Source organism: Zalophus californianus, chromosome 11 (assembly GCF_009762305.2).
Source record: "Zalophus californianus isolate mZalCal1 chromosome 11, mZalCal1.pri.v2, whole genome shotgun sequence".
Taxonomy (NCBI): Eukaryota; Metazoa; Chordata; class Mammalia; order Carnivora; family Otariidae; genus Zalophus; species Zalophus californianus.
Genome location: NC_045605.1, coordinates 60424524 through 60439912, shown reverse-complemented (window position 1 = coordinate 60439912; position 15389 = coordinate 60424524). Strand labels below are relative to the sequence as shown.

Genomic DNA, 15389 nt, shown 5'->3' with positions numbered 1-15389 from the left:
GGTGATGGGCATTAAAGAGGGCACTTGATGTGATGAGCACTGGGTGTTATACAAAACTCATGAATTACTGAACTCTACATCTGAAATTAAAGATGTACTGTATGTTGGCTAATTGAATTTAATTTTTTTAAAAAAGAAGAGTTATTTTTCATAGGCTGCTTATGCTATAAATCTTCCCTGAAGAGCTGGGGGAAAGTAAGGACATTTGATCAAAAAAGTTCAGGTTACTGACAAAGCAGTAAAACATGTATTGAAGATAACACTAGCTATTATATAAAAGGTTATGGAGGTCTGAGGCAGAGAAAAAGTAAAAATATTTGGAACAATTCCATAACCATGGGCAATGCCAATTTCATGTGTCAGATTTAGATGATAAAATTCAGTAACTGGCTATTGTTAACACACTTTTTATTCCTGCCTTCTTCTTTAAAACAAACATTTTGGTTATCCAAGTAAATGAAAACCTTTTATCACAAATGAATAAATGTTAATATCATTGTGGTTGCCTGAGTAAATAATGATAGATAATTGTAGCCTAAATTTTTCTCTTAGCTCATGGTCTTCTTACTTAAAGATAAAGTGATCTTTTGAGATGCTTTTATCCCAAACATAAGTCTCAGCATTTTAACTTCTATGAGGGGCATTTTACTCATCTATACAATAAAAAGGAATAAAAAAAAAGTGAAAAACCCATCTATTCCTTTGTTGCACTGGGCTGGAGAACTTTTAGCACAGCTCTGCGTATCTGTTTGGTCTTCACACTATAGATGATGGGGTTCAGCACAGGGGGGCTTAGCAGGTAGGCATTGGCAATCAGCGTATGTACGTAAGGTGGAGTCTGTTTCCCAAATCTGTGTACAAAGGACAGACTAATCAACGGAATATAGAATACAGCAACAGCCCCAATATGTGAGACACATGTGCTAAAGGCTTTCTTCCTCTCTTCTGGAGATGCAAAGCTGAGGACAGTCTTAATGATTAAAAAATAGGAAAAAATAATGATGGATTCCACTCCAGCAGTGGTGATCAGGGCTGTCAACCCAACTGCACTGTTGATCCTGGTGTCTGTGCACGAGAGCATCATTACATCAGGGTGGAAGCAGTCGGAGTGGTGCAGCATGTGGCTGCAGCAGAAGGACAATCATTTAAGCAACACCATAGGAGTCAGTATCAGTGTCCCCCTGGTGATGATTGCTACTCCACTCTGTGCTATTTTAAGGTCGGTTAAGATAGAGGCATATCTAAGAGGACTAGAGATGGTCACAAAACGATCAAAGGCCATGGCCAACAGCACTGAGGATTCCATGACAGTGAAAAGTTGAATGAAAAACATCTGTGACAAGCAGGCATTAAAGCTGATCTCCCTGACGTCGAACCAGAATATACCCAACATGGTAACTAGGGTGGATACGTACAGGCTGAGGTCAGTGGTGGACAGCATGGAGAGGAAATAATGCATGGGTTCGTGGAGGCTGGGCAGGGTGACAATGGCAAAGAGGATCAGGCTGTTTCCCGAGAGGGTGGTTATGTAGAGAAAGCAGAAGGGAATGGAGATCCAGGTGTGGAAGGCTTCCAGCCCGGGAACACCAGTTAGCAGGAAAATGATGGAAGAGGACGCGGTATTCTGGAAAGTTAACATGTTGAATTCAAACTGCATCCTGCAATGATAAACTGTATTTCTTTAAAATGAATTTGACCTGAAAGTAAATATTTCACCTAGTAAACATTTATAAAGGACAACATCTGTATTATAGAAAGAGTTTATGAAGATTGGTTAAAAAATAAAGGAAGGAAACTAAGATCACATCTAATAAAGAAGCAGAAAACAGGAAATGAACGATTATGTGAGGATACAGAATTTGTATATAAACAAATCTAGCAATGACCATCTTAATTAAAATCATTGTTAAGCAGATCACTTCCTGACTTTACGTGGATACAGTCAATACTTTTCGAAATATGTATATTGGGTTGTATGAAATCTTAGATGAACAACAAACAGTACATGTAGGGATTCTGATATAGTAAATCAAGTAAATTGGCTTCTGAGGTTCCAAAAAGAATGTTCTCTTCATCTCCTGGATATGTTTTTTGAAGTAGGTTGAATATCTCCAGTCATAATAGCCTACATTCGTTGAGCCCCTACTATCTGGTAGCTGTTAGTAGTTGTAATAATATCCTGTATGGACATACAGTTTATTTGTAGTATCATAACTTGAACTGTATCTAATTAACTTTCATATCACATAACTAGCATAAGCCATCAAGATAATTACAAACAGAACTATTTGAGTACAGAAGCTCTCAAAGGTAAGTATTAAGGGCGCCTGGGTGGCTCAGTCAGTTAAGTGGCTGCCTTTGGCTCAGGTCATGATCCCAGGGTCCTGGGATTGAGCCCCACGTCGGGCTCCCTGCTGAGCTCCCTGCTTGCTTCTCCCTCTCCCTCTGCCTGCCTCTCTGCCTACTTGTGCTTTCTATCTCTCTGTCAAATAAATAAATAAAATCTAAGGGGCATGCCTGGGTGGCTCAGTCATTAAGCATCTGCCTTCGGCTCAGGTCATGATCAGAGGGTCCTGGGATTGAGCCCCACATCAGGCTCCCTGCTCCATGGGAAGCCTGCTTCTCCCTCTCCTGCTCCCCCTACTTGTGTTCCTTCTCTCGCTGTGTCTCTCTCTGTCAAATAAATAAATAAAATCTTTAAAAAAATAAATAAATAAAATCTTTAAAAAAGGTATTATGGATATTTGGATGTTATAAATTTTTATTTGACATCCCAAATCAATTTTTTAGGACTGCATATTCTACATGCTGATGCATTCACAACATGGACTGATACATATATTGGCTAAGTTACTCACATGATAAGTTCCTAAATTATGTGTGCCCTGAACTTCTCCATCTCTAAAGTAATAATAACACACATACCCCATAGAATTATTATAAGGATTAAATTAGTTAATGTATATGAAAAACTCAGGGGGTATTTCACTGTGATATAAATGTCACCTAGTACCAGCTATTATATTTTTAAAAATTAAATTTAAAATATTATATAATCATTTCTTTTCCTTCCTCTCCCACATCTATTTGCATGCCACTCCCCCTTAGTCATGGGTCTTATTGTCTGAGCTGAGACAAAAGATGAAAATATTATCTAAGTCTGATTTTGGCAATGACTGCTGGTTAATAACTTCTTCATATTCTTCTTCATATTCCCTTCTTCCTCCACAGCTAAGATTCTCTTCTTCATTCTTACATGATTCAGAAGAAGAAGAACTCTTGCTCACTTCCAAAGACAACCCTACCTACTATGTTGCCTCTAAATCAATTCTAGATATTTGTATAGTTTAACATCAAATTACTGAATGCATGCTGAAAACCAATAGAGAGATACAGAACCAAATTAAACATGGCACCTGCCATCAAGGATACTTAAAAAAGGATAAGATACTTAGAAAAACAAAAATGTAAATGAGCAAATAAAATGCAATGTGATATATAAAATAATGAGTTTGTGTTTAAAATACACAGGTTGACTATATTAGAACATCATGTGGGGGAAAGGTCAAGAGAGGCTTCCTTGAGCACATGAAGAACACTTGTGCAGGGATGATAAGTAAAAATCACCATGACAGTATCCTAAGCATGTCCAAGTGTCATTTCAGATATCTTAGAAATGTCATGAAGATCTGAGATACAAAGTGCTAAAAGTGTTTAAAGGTAGCAAGAATCCAGTACAGAATTATTTTATCACCATCAAAGGGTAAGGAATTTGGATTTTTTCTAAACACTGAAAAAATAAAAAATACATAGATGTCTTTCTGCCCTGTGAAATAACCCCACCAATTTTCCTTCTTTATTAAAATGTGTTTATTTTCATTTGTGCCATTACCACAGTCTATAAATATTTCAACTTCTTTCTCAACCTAATCATAACATGGCCTCTTTCCTGTTGCACATATCTCCTTCCCTTTACCAACAACTTACTGAACATTTGTCTATCCTCATTTCTCTCTTAAATGGTTCACACCTATCACTGAAATTTGCTTTTTCTTGGACTGAAGCATATTCTGTTGCATTCTATTGCTGCATAAAAACCTAGCACAGTCATGGTTCGAAACAAGACATTCATTACCTCACATTTCAGCAAGTCAGACATCTGAGCAGAGCATCAGCACGATCTCTGCTCAGGGTCTCACAAGGCTAAAATCTGGCTTTCAGCCAGGACTGTGCTCATCCAGAGGTCAGCGTCCCTTCCAGACCCATCAAGGCTGTTGGCAGCATTGCATTCCTTGTGGCATAGAATTGAGGTCTCCTCTTTCTGGCTGGCCGTGGACTGGAGGTTGTTCTCAGCTCCCAGAGACTGCCGTCCACCCAGTCATGTAGACCTCTCACCACATGACAGGGGCCAACTTCCAATCCAGCAGAGGAATCTCTCTGCTGCTTCTTGTCTCTTTTAAAGGCTCACATGATTGGGGCAGGCCCAGCAGAATAAACCCCCTTTTGATTAACTCAACATCAAGTCATCACAAACCCTACTGACATCTGCAAAGTCTCTTTGCCATATATACAACGCAACACATCCCATCACATTCAGAGGCCCACTCACACTTAAGGGGTGGGTTGCATACTGCACTGTACTCATAGAGGACAGCCATCGTGAGGGCCCTTTTAGAATGCTGCCTACCACAACTGTCTAGGCCAGCCAATCTACAAACCTTTATGGGTTTGACTTCTAAAATGTCCTTTGACTGACCATCCTTACCCTCCACTTCTATCACCTCTATTGTAATAACAGTCTCATTAGTTTTTGCAGGAACTACAGCAATTTTCTCATATGTAATTTCCCTGCCCTGAGTTTCAAGTGTTTACATACTTTCTCCATATTGATGCCAGCATGATCTCTCAAAAATACATCTTCATACAGAGGCCTTCATTGCCTTCAGCATGAAGTCAAAACTCTTTCCCCCTTTATTACAGCAGTCAAGGATCTTCCCAATCTGACTGAAATCTACTTTTCCTGCTGCCCAACCTCTTTCCTACCCAAGGGACCTTTTGATATGATCAGCCTGGACCTTTCCTACTTCACCAAACTACCAAATATAGCAAGTTATTTCACAGGGCTGTGCTTTGTTTAATTCATATACCTCCCACTCTTCTTTGAGTGAGCCTAAATTCTTTAGACATGTTGTTTGCTCCATGGATCCATTCATAAATTCAACATTAGTATATTATCTTTAGGAAGCATTTTGTGGCATCACTTTCTCTACGTCAAGGCAGAAATAATTACTTATTCCTCTGGAGTAACATTCTTTTTTATTTATACATCTAGAATAGCATTAATTCCATTGCATGATCATAAGTTATCTGAAAATATGCCTCTCCAACTGAAATCAGCTACTGGCAGGTAGACCATTGCTTTTCATCATTATATTCCTGTTACCATGCCCTGTATTGTGCAGTGTGGGAAATCAATAGGTATTTTTTGATAAAATTAAATCCAAGAGTTGTAAACCGACAAGGGATTCTGGAAATATATCAGGATCTCAACACATTACAGCCTTGTGCATTTAATTCAGGTTGTGTGGCCTCAGATTACACAGGTGACTATTGGAAGAATCTCAGTGAACTCTTTTAGTCCTATAAAATGAGGTGTGTGTGTGTGTGTGTGTGTGTGTTGGGTTTTTTTTAATGAAAGACTTGTGCTACTATTTTAGGGTAACTTTCTATGTGCCTCCCTCATTTCTTGATAGTAATTCTCTCTTATACGAAAACAATATTCCAGTCCCATTGTAAGAGCATTCCGCAGGTCCTGTGCAGGACTACCTTGAGTTAACTCTCTCCTTTAATTACAGAAAGTCACTAATATGGTTGCAGGGTAAGGCAAATATAGTTTTAAATGTTGGCTCTGAATCAGAGAAAGACATGTTATCATATGACCTCACTGATATGAGGAATTCTTAATCTCAGGAAACAAACTGAGGGTTGCTGGAGTGGTGGGGGGGTGGGTGGGATGGGGTGGCTGGGTGATAGACATTGGGGAGGGTATGTGCTATGGTGAGCACTGTAAAGTGTGCAAGACTGTTGGATCACAGATCTGTACCTCTGAAGCAAATAATACATTATATGTTAAAAAAAAAGAAGAAGAAGAAGAAGAAGATAGCAGGAGGGGAAGAATGAAGGGGGGGAAATCGGAGGGGGAGATGAACCATGAGAGACTATGGACTCTGAAAAGCAAACTGGGGTTTCTAGAGGGGAGGGGGTGGGAGGATGGGTTGGCCTGGTGATGGGTATTAAAGAGGGCACATTCTGCGTGGAGCACTGGGTGTTATACGCAAACAATGAATCATGGAACACTACATCAAAAACTAATGATGTAATGTATGGTGACTAACATAACATAATAAAAAAAAAAAATGTTGGCTCTGCCACCAGCTAGCTGAGGTTCTCCAAAGAAGCACTTCATATTAGGTTCTACCTCTGTAAAATTAAGTTTACCAACAGCATTAACTGTAAGGATTAAGTGAGATAGCATTTGTGAAGGATTTAACGTGCTAACTAGTACATGGGAAACATTTAACAATGGTAAATGGGGATGAGAAAGGTAAATAGGGATGGGGTGGTGGGTGGTGACAGCTGTTCAATGATTTTGAAATGCAGAACAACTAACCAGAAAACTCACAATTGCAAAGACATGCCAACAACCTCCTCCAAGCACCAAGATATGTGGTCCACAGATCGACTGAACCCCATCAGTCAGAATATAATGTACCTGAATACAGATTTCAGCAAAAAACTTTTCATAGTTTTCCTGAGAAGCCCAGGAGAGCTTTTTGCAATGAATTAGATCTTCCTCGTTCTGAAGGAAACCAGTGTGTGTAAAGCTTGCTGTTTTCCCTGAATTCAGCAGTTTTACTTACAAAGTATGGAGCTTGTTCTTTCCTGCCCCGTTTGCCAGAAAAGGGCTTGAGGAGCTGGGGAGGCTTTCTCCTCAGGGATAGATAGCATATATAAGGAGCCATGACTCAGGCTGCATGAAATCTCCTAATCAGAAAACCCCCGGTGGACTTCTCTGTGGCCCCTAGAGTATAGTTTCCCAAGCGTTCATTCTACCTCATGACTTCCCTCCCTTTCTACTTTACTACACTTACTTTTGTCATTTCCATGCAGGGACTAGTATTATAGAGGCTTGACCTTGTATCATGGTAAAATTTTGCTAAAAGTAAATTTGTGAGTAAAAATTCCAAAACAAAACACCTGCTCTATGTACAAGCTCACTCCTGTCCCTACCTTACCTCCACACCCAGAAGATGAATGTATCTTCCTCTAACATCAGTTGTGTGAATCTTGTACATTTTTAAGAGACCTCTTCATTCATGGGGGGAGAAAAGCTCCATTGATTCTTTCATAGAACACTTTAAGTATCCATCGCATTCCAGGATTTTGTTACTGATAATACTTTCTGTATTATCAGTCCCATTGTAAGAGCATTCCGCAGGTCCTGTGCAGGACTACCTTGAGTTAACTCTCTCCTTTAATTACAGAAAGTCACTAATATGGTTGCAGGGTAAGGCAAATATAGTTTTAAATGTTGGCTCTGAATCTTGTCCCTTTAAGCTGTCCTATTTTCTCTTTAATCAGATTGTTTGGAAAATAGTATTTAGGTTCCTCAAAAAGTTAGAAATAGAAATAACATGATCCAATAACTCCATTATTGGGTATCTACCCAGAGAAAATGAAAACACTAATTTGAAAAGATATATGCACCCCTATGTTTATTGTAGCATTATTTACAATAGCCTATTTTCTATAGGACAGAGTCACTTTCCCCAGGGCTCACAAGCTAGTGAGGAAAGAGGCATCAAACTCACTGATTACAACAGGGCATAATTACAGTGAGACCACAGAAGAAAGAGAATGTATTATCCAGGTCAGCACCCGGTCTGATGGAGACATGGGAGAAGAGAACACTGGAAAACCAGGAGTAACATGGTCAGCACGTCTGGAACCCTGTGTACAAACGAGAGAGCAGGTGGCAAGTACAGCTAAATAGGGAGGCAGAATCTATGCCACAGAAGATCTTACAGGCATTCTAAAGCCTTGAAGTCTAAATAACGTAATAGAAATTGCACAGAATGGAATTTAACCTTTCTCCTTTCCTAGAAAAAGGCATTTCTACATCCTTGAGAAGCAACTGAAGATTTCAGGCATCTTGTCTGAGGCTACATAATATATTGCAGTTCCCTGTTTGGTACAATATCAACCTGAATGATACAAATCTTAAATTTTACATGTAAGCCACAATACATCAGTTATAGTGAAATATCAATCAGAAACATTCTCAAACAGAACCTCAATGAGCTCATGTGGTTTTGGCAGAACACTCAATCACTTACTCTTTCAAATATTCTGGTTTATCTGATGAAGATCAGATGAACCAGACTATTATTTTCAACATTGGCTCAGATAGTCATGAGTAAGCATTGTTTCATAAGTCTATAAACAAAAGAAAAATCTGAAAATACATGGACCTCTGTGTTTGATGATGTTGAATTCACAGGAAAGCACAGCTAAAAAGGAGTGAAAAGTATTGCCTGTAAGGTTAAAAAAGAAAAAAGTATACTTAGGTATTTTTCTGTGAATTATATCACTTTATAAAGAAGGAAAAGAAATATACTTTAAATTTTATTAGTATACATATAACTCTTGCATGCAAAATGATATGTAATTTCTTATTGAAGCATAAGTCAACATTGTTGCTTTCCTAAAAACATTCTCTAATACATTTATGTTTTTAAAATTTGAACATATGGTTTCCCAATTTACATTCCCACAAACAGTGCACTGAGGGGGCAGGGTGCCTTGTCTCCACATCCTCACAAACACTTGTTGTTTCTTGTTTTCTGATTTTAGCCATTCTAACAGGTATGAGGTGATATCTCATTGTGGTTTCGATTTGCATTTCCCTGATGATGAGTGATGTTGAGCATTTTTTCATGGGTCTGTTGGTCATCTGGATGTCTTCTTTGAAAGATGTCTATTCAGGTCCCCCACCCATTTTTTAATCAGATTGTTTGGAAAATAGTATTTAGGTTCCTCAAAAAGTTAGAAATAGAAATAACATGATCCAATAACTCCATTATTGGGTATCTACCCAGAGAAAATGAAAACACTAATTTGAAAAGATATATGCACCCCTATGTTTATTGTAGCATTATTTACAATAGCCAAGATATGGACGCAACCTAAGTGTCCATCAATAGATGAATGGATAAGGAAAATGCAGTATGTACACACACTAAAATATTACACAGCCTTAAAAAAGGTTGAGATCATGCCATTTGAGATGACATGGATGAACCTAGAGAGTTTTCTGTTAAGTGAAATAAGTCAGACTGAGAAAGATAAATACCATATGATTCTACTCATAAATGGAATCTAAAAAAAAAACCAAATGAATAAACAAAAAGCAGAAGCAGACTTATAAATGCAGAGAGCAAACTGATGGTTGGCAGAGGGGCAGGGGAGTGGGGAATTGGAATAATGGGTGAGGGGGAGAGAGAGATACAGACTTCCAGCTATGGAATGAGTAAGTCACGGGAATAAAAGGCACAGCATAAGGAATACAATCAGTAATATTGCAATAGCGATGTAACAGGAGAGATGGTGGCTATACTTGTGGCGAACATAGCATAATGTATAAACTTGTCAAATCACTAACTGTACACCTGAAACTAATGTAATATTGTGTCAACTATACTCAAAGAAAAAAATATATATGTTTCCTCATCTTCAAAGTTCTCCATTTTCAAAACTTTTCCTGAGAATCCATGAAATTTGAATCTCTTATGTTCATACTTTCTATACTGATTCTTGTCCTAAGTTTCCTGACACCCTAATTTTAATCTACAGAAATAATGCTTGGTTTTTAAGGTATACACTCCTCTTTTATTCATTCATGTATGTATTCACTCAACAAGTATTTAAATATCTACAAAATGTCAGTGAGTGCAGTGGACAGAATTAGAATTAGATCTGGTACTCTAAGAAGAGACATCTGTCCATAACTCTGGGAAGGAATATATCTAAGTGTAAGTCAACTTGATGAGTTTCATTCTGTTATATGAACAGGCAGTGGCTTTGGCTAGAGTGGGAATAATTCATTACATGAAGACAGCCTTTGAAGAGAAGAAAAGAGAAAAAAGTTCAATAAAAAAATTAATGGTTAGAAAATTTGAATTGAGGGGCAATGTATAACAAAATAAAATCCATGAGTTTTGTGTCAATGCTTGGACCTCAGTTGGAAGACAAACCTGACTTTTTCACCTGTGACCTCCATGCAAGAACTGGATTATGTACTTACCTTTACTTTCCCTACAAAGGGACTCCTGCCTTGATAATAAGGCTTATGAGTTGTCTAACTGATGTTCTGGTTTAAAGTCACAGGAACAGTGAAAAGGAGGTCAGAAGAAAGAGCACTGGAGAATAGCAGTATTTTCAAAAAAGATAGTAGCAGCACCTAGTGATGGGACTGCAGAGGCATGCCACTAAGGGAAAATAACCCCCAGGTAAGAAAACACAAGGCTCTCATCAGTTTTTCTCAGACCTGTGATCTCAGAGCCAGGAAAAATGCCTGGCAAAACAGTTTCTAAGAGTATCTGTTCAATGAATGAATTCATTGTATCTGATAACAGTAATAGGCCCTTAGACACTTAATATCAGGCATATATTGTGATTCCTGACAGCCCCTTCGAATTATGAATAAAGTTCATAACCATATGGGCATATATTAAAACAGGAGATCAGCTAACATTTTTCTGATTAATCTGGTATTTATCTGGGCGCCTGGGTGGCTCAGTTGGTTAAGCGACTGCCTTCGGCTCAGGTCATGATCCTGGAGTCCCGGGATCGAGTCCCACATCGGGCTGCCTGCTTCTCCCTCTGACCCTCTTCCCTCTCGTGCTCTCTATCTCTCATTCTCTCTCTCTCAAATAAATAAATAAAATCTTTTAAAAAAAAATCTGGTATTTATCCTTGGTACTATGACTTTGCTCAAAGACAGACCCGGTGATAAAAATAAATTTTTCTATGTGAAGTTGTAAGGACCTTAAATCATATCCTCTTTATTTTGAAGATGAGGAAGCAGGGTCTCAAGTTAATGCTCTTTTTATTATAGTTAAATAAATTAAGAGACCCCAGTGGATTATCTAAGTATCCAAACTAGTCTTCTATGTAATACCAATAGTGATAATGTATTAAATGCCTACTATGTAACAAACAATTTACTTCATTGTATTTCTTTCTCTGAATCCTCTTTCCACTCCTTTGCATGCTTCTAAAGGTCTCTTTTTGAAAGGGAAACAGAGTAGGACTATTCTAATACAGGAAACCCCATTAGTAAAGCTTGTGGGAAAAGAATAACTTTTTTTTTAATTCTATGAGTATTAACCCCTCTTGGGTCTTCTTGCACTAAAACTAATGAGCAAATATTAAATAACTATTCATGGAAAGATATACTTAAATGTCTCTTTCTTCCCAATGGAGAATTCTTCCAAGACAAGACAAGGGCTTGTATGACTTACACATCCTTGTAACCAGGCTACCAAGAACATATAACTGCCCCCACTACAAAGCTTTGCATCCATCACTATCACAAAATGCACTGGGTCTTATGAGCTCCTTTTTACACTTGAGAAAACTGAAGCTAAGATTAGAAAACCAAGGCTCAGAGGGATCATTTGCTTCCTCACATTTATCCAACATGACAATGGCAAATCCAAGAATTAAACTCTGTTCCGACTTCAAATTCTGTTTTGCCACTACTTATTTAAAGGGAATTTAATTTGGGGGCACCTGGGTGGCTCAGTCATTAAGCGTCCGCCTTCGGCTCAGGTCATGATCCCAGGGTCCTGGGATCAAGCCCCACATTAGGCTACCAGCTCAGTGGGAGGCCTGCTTCTCCCTCTCCCACTCCCCCTGCTTGTGTTCCTGCTCTCACTACCTCTCTCTCTGTCAAATAAATAAATAAAATCTTTAAAAAATAAAAATAAAAAATAATAAAAAATAAAAGGAAATCAATTTTTAAAATATGTTGAATGCTCATAACTTCATGACTTTAATGTACATTTTATTACATTGTTTTTATATTGATATAATACATGAATATATATAACATATGAATTAGTTGAATATGTACTACCAAGTTCACCAATTTCCTCTGACCTGTTGGTTTCATAAACTATCTGAAGACTGCACAGTTCTTGATGTATTCAGAAAAGATTTCAATGCACTAAAACACTGATCTCATGCAAAGAAGAAATCTTGAGCCTGGAAAGGTAGGTCATTTGCTCCTATGCCCTACTCTTTGAAGAGTCATCCCAGGTGGCAGCAGAGAATCTTTTAAAGCCAGAGAGAGAGATTATCTCAACCTCACAAACTTATGGGCAGAAAGATCCTTCTGTCCTAAGGCTAGGGAAACACTCCCTGATCAGTCCTGTCCCCTTAAACCAACACCAAAGTTCTCTTTTGCCAAGAAAACTCATAGAGAATACTCAGGTATCAGCTCTCAGAAAAGCAGCCTTTATAAGGGGCCCAGAAGTTGCCTGGTAAGAGCCATTTTCCCAAAAGAGAATCAAACTCCTAGGAGAGAACTCTACGCACCTGTGTCCCACTAACCCTTTGTGCCCTGAAAAACAGACCATGAAGGGCAATTTCTGTGCAGTCTAGCTTCACTCTTACTGCACCAAAGAAAAATCCTGGAGATTCCAGGGGTCTAGTCTCATTCAAGAGCTTTCTGACCCCTGAACAGCTAGCTGTAAAGTTTATAAAGGAAAGCTTTGCACAGGGTAAAAGTAAGAGAGAAGCAGCATTTAATGGATCACCCATGAGTTTGCTCACCAGGCATTTGCCAGTGTCACAGAAATCATGACATTGAACCAGGTAGGAAAGGAGTTGCTGAATAAATACATTCACTGAGGCTAGTGCAATAGTATTTGGTTCAGAGTCCATGACTGTCCCTGGGCATTAAGAATATCTTGGGAGTGTTGCTAACTTGTACACAGGCATACAAAATGATAACTTAAAAGAAAGTGATTCAGCAAACAAGCATATGAAAAGATGTTCTGCATCATATATGTCATCAGGGCAATGCAAATTAAAACAATAATGACTTTAGAATGGCCAAAATCCAGAACATTGACAACACTGCCAAATCCTGGCAAGGAAGTGGAGCAACAAGAACTCCCATTCATTGCTGGTGGAGATGCAAAATGGTACAGACACCTAAGAAGACAGTCTGGAAGTTTCTTATAAAACTAAACATATTCTTACCATACAATCCAGCAATTGCATTCCTTATATATATACCCAAAGGAGTTGAAAACATATCTACACAAAAAATGCACACGGATATTTACAGTAGCTTTTATTCATAATTGTCAGAATTTGGGAGCAACCAGGATGTCCTTGAGTAGGTGCGGATAAATAAAGTATGATATAACCACAAAATGGAATATTTTCAGTACTAAAAAGAAATTAGTTATTAAGCCATGAAAAGTCAGGAAGTAAACCTAAATGCATATTATTAAGTGAAAGAAGCCAGTCAGAAAAGGCAACATACTGTATAATTCCAACTATGTAACATTCTGGAAAAGGCAAACTATGCAGACAGTAAAATGATCAGTGGCTTGCCTGGGGCTAGGGAAGAGTCCTTGAGGAATTAATAGGCAGCACATTAAGGATTTTTAGGGCAATGAAAATACTCCATGTGATACTATATAATGGTGAATACACGGTCATTATAAATTTGTCCAAACCCATGGAATGCACAACACCAAGAGTGAACCCTAATGTAAACTATGGACTTCAAGTGATAATGATGTCAGTGAAGGTTCATCAATTGTGAGAAATGAAACACTCTGGTAGGGGATGTTGGTAATGGTGGGAGGCTATGGGTATGTGGGCACAGGCGATATATGGGAAATCTCTGTCCCTTCCACTCAATTTGCTGTGAACCTAAACTTCTTTGAAGAACTGTGTGTTATACACAACTGATAAATTATTGAACACTACATCTGAAACTAATGATGTACTATACATTGGTTAACTGAATTTAAGTTAAAAAAAATTTTTAAAAAGAATAGTCTAGGGGCACCTGGGTGGCTCAGTCATTAAGCATCTGCCTTCAGCTCAGGTCATGATCCCAGGGTCCTGGGATTGAGCCCCGCATTGGGCTCCCTGTTCAGTGGGAAGCCTGCTTCTCTCTCTCCCACTCCCCTTGCTTCTGTTCCCTCTCTCGCTGTGTCTCTCTCTGTCAAATAAATAAATAAAATCTTTAAAAAAAAATGGTCTAGTAAAAACAAAAAACAAAAAGCAACTAAAAAAGAACACAAAATCTTGTGAGTCCCTTGTATGTCCCTTGCAATCTTACAAAGGCACTAGGGTGCTCTGATAACTGGTCTAAAACTGACACTAATACATTCAGCTCTGTGGTGGAGACATTAACCATGTTTGGCAGACAGCTTCTGTTAAAAATGTGGATACTCATAAGTAGCCTCCAACCTTTGGCCATTAATATAACCTTACACAATTACTGGCAAATTGAGAGGGTTGGTAGTTTCAAGAACAGTAACTAATTAAACATACTTCTTGGCATTAAAAAGCTATGCGCCAAGAGGACATTGCCTTGCAAAGATCTGCTATACAGAAAAAGAGAATGATTTATTGTGATTAGCATTGCTGCAGAGGCCTTAATTATCCTGTTTAATTTTTTTTTTCTTCTGTCACAAGATTCTAGATCCCCAGGAAAGTCTGGAAAGACACAGTTCATTCCAGGAGTTCGTCCAAAACCTGATAAAGTATGCTATCCATTTAGGATCTTTGGGACTAATAGAAAAATAGTCTTCCCACAGAAAGCACTTCAACAGATGGGGTAGACATTTTCACAGCCCTGGGTAAGGTTGCCATGAAACGACTGAGACTCAGGGGAAGAAAATGCACAATTCAAACAGATGTTTCCAAGATACAGAAGCAAAGGGGGATGCCCAGGCAATTACAGGGATATACATGTGAAAACCTTGCTAGCCATGCTAAGCATTCCAATCTAAAGAGCACTGGTCCATGAGCAGAGCTGCAGGAGATGGTATATTGTTAGGAGAACATCTGGTTCTTTTCCAGTGCAAACTGAGGGATTTAAACCATTCAATAACCCAAGTTTAATGATTAGTGGACACACAAACAAAGGGCATAATAACCAATGTTCATTCTGTTGACAGAGTGTCTCTTCTAATTGGCCTGTCCCAGGGCTTGAATATTTTGAATACCTTCTCTGCACTCACCTATCCATTTAGAGTTAACAAGCATTGGTTAAAATCAAAGTATTTAGAACCAGC

The 15389-nt window shown here is 38.4% G+C and overlaps 1 pseudogene; it reads right to left on the bottom strand.

The window, feature by feature from the left end:
- Nucleotides 1-694: 694 nt before the first annotated feature.
- LOC113915152 lies at nucleotides 695-1639 on the bottom strand (annotated as a pseudogene).
- Between the last annotated feature and the right edge of the window lie 13750 nt (nucleotides 1640-15389).